This window comes from Trichechus manatus, unplaced genomic scaffold (assembly GCF_000243295.1).
Source record: "Trichechus manatus latirostris isolate Lorelei unplaced genomic scaffold, TriManLat1.0 scaffold00076, whole genome shotgun sequence".
NCBI lineage: Eukaryota > Metazoa > Chordata > Mammalia > Sirenia > Trichechidae > Trichechus > Trichechus manatus.
This window is the reverse complement of record NW_004444012.1, coordinates 7254913-7257374: the sequence shown is the minus strand read 5'-3', so window position 1 is coordinate 7257374 and position 2462 is coordinate 7254913. Positions and strand designations below refer to the sequence as shown.

The 2462-nt window shown below is 39.1% G+C and overlaps 1 long non-coding RNA gene across 2 annotated transcripts in view; it reads right to left on the bottom strand.

The window, feature by feature from the left end:
* Positions 1-2462, bottom strand: part of LOC111821299 (uncharacterized) — a 284239-nt gene that overhangs the window by 11164 nt on the left and 270613 nt on the right. The gene's annotated exons all lie outside the window — the stretch shown is intronic.

Sequence of the window (2462 nt, the reverse complement as noted above, 5' to 3'; positions counted from 1 at the left end):
TAAATAACAGTCGATACAATAGGCAACGAGAAAAGAGTGAAATGTGCATTGCTTGTAGCAATGGGTGAATATTATTTTGGAGAAGGAAGGACTGAATCAGGCCTATGTTTGGTTAGGTAGAGACCAGAGAGAAAGTGAATCCCTTGAATGGACAATTCTATAAGCAGTTGAGGAAATGAGCACCGTGTATTCAAGAACAGTGAGAATCCAGGTCAATTTAGAGTGTAGAATTCAAATTGGGGATCATGAGAATGGTTAAAAGTATGGGCTCTGGGGTCAGACAGTCTGGAGTGAAAACTCAGATTATACCACTTGCTAGATGTGTGATTTGGGGGAGTTAATTAACCTCTCTCTGCCTCAGTTCTCCTACCTGTAAAATGAGAATAATTATTATACCCACCTCATGGGATTATGGTGAGTATTCAATAATTTATAAAAATTACTTCTCAGAATGTCTTGCATAGAAGTTCTTACTATATTATGGCTCATTTTCACTGTTAATTATGGGCAGTATTTTGAAGAGTCTTAAATGTCATCTTAAACAATATTCTATTTTAACCAGTAGGTAATGATATGCCCGTGTTAAACAGAGCAGTAAGTGGTAAGATGTAAGAAACCCTTTAGGTAGATAATATTGAAAAAGGGTGTGAACTGAGACAGGGAAAGACCTTAGGAAGAAGCAAAATCATCTCAGCGTGAGACAAGGAGGGGCCAGTTTGGACGAGAAGAAGGGAGAGCTTTTAAGAAAAACCATATGGATTTAGAGACCACTAAACCAAAAACCAAACCCATCATCGAGGGTTTGTCATCGAGTCGATTCTGACTCATAGCGACCCTATCGGACAGAGTAGAACTGTCCCACAGGGTTTCCAAGGAGTGCCTGGTGGATTCAAACGGCCAACCTTTTGGTTAGCAGCCGGTCTTTTAATCACTATGTCACCAGAGGCTACTGGATACTATAAATTAGAAGAAAAGTATATTAAAACTGGTCCTGTTTTCTAAATTCCAGATAAAAGTGTATCACAAGTTAGTTAGATTTTGGATGCTTAAAACTGTATCAGTCAGCGTTCAACCAGAGGAGAAGAGTCAGGTACACACACACACACACACACACACACACACACAATGCATATAATATAATGTAATATATAATACAACAAATGCAATATAATATAATTCCTCATAGCTTTCGTTTTGGTTTTGTTTTGGGTTTGGGGGCATTTTTCAAATTATGTGTAAGAAATATAAGGATTAACACTACCACTGATTAATCATGCTAGTGACAACTGTACTACCCCCTAGGCGTTAGGAAACCACTGTTAAAAGAACTGGCCATTATGAGCATATAATATTGGTGCTGGCACTGTAGAGTCTGTTCCAACTCATAGCGACCCTATGTACAATAGAAGGAAACACTGTCCTGTCCTGTGACATCCTCACAATCGTTGCTATGTTTGAGCCCATTGTTGCAGCCACTGTATCAATCCATCTTGTTGAGGGTCTTCCTCCTTTTCAGTTTTTCTACCTTACCGAGAATGATGTCCTTCTCCAGGGACTGGTCACTCCTGATAATATGCCCAAAGTACATGAGATGAAGTCTTAACCATCCTCACTTCTAAGGAGCATTCTGGCTCTACTTCTTCCAGGACAGATTTGTTCTTTCTTTTGGCAATCCATAGTATATAAAATATTCTTCTCCAACACCATAATTCAAAGGCATCAATTCTTCTTTGGTCTTCCTTATTCATTGTCCAGCTTTTGCATGTATATGAGACGATTGAAAATACCATGGCTTGGGTCAGGCACATCTTAGTCCTTAAAGTGACATCTTTGCTTTTTAACACTTTAAAGAGGTCTTTTGCAGCAGATTTGCCCAGTTGTTTGATTTCTTGACTGCTGCTTCCATGGCCGTTGATTGTGGATCCAAGTAAAATGAAATCCTTGGCAACTTCTAACTTTTCTCCATTTATCATGATGTTGCTTATTGGTCCAGTTGTGAGGACTTCTGCTTTCTCTGTGTTGAGGTGTAATCCATACTGAAGGCTGTAGTCTTTGATCTTCATCAGTAAGTGCAGTAAGTGCTTCAACTCCTCTTGGCTCTCAGCAAGCAAGGTTGTGTCATCTGTGTATTGCAGATTGTTAATGAGTTGTCTTCCAGTCCTGATGCCTCATTCTTCTTCATGTCGTCTAGCTTCTCAGATGATTTGCTCAGTATACAGACTAAGTATGGTGAAAGGATACAACCTTGACACACACCTTTCCTGATTTTAAACAACTCAATATCCCTTTGTTTTGTTCTACTGACTGCCTCTTCATCTATGTACAGGTTCTGCATGAGCACAAAGAAGTGTTCTGAAGTTCCTATTGTTCACAATGTTATCCATAATTTGTTATGATCTACACAGTCGAATGCCTTTGCATAGTCAATAAAACACAGGTAAACATCTTTCTGGTATTCTCTG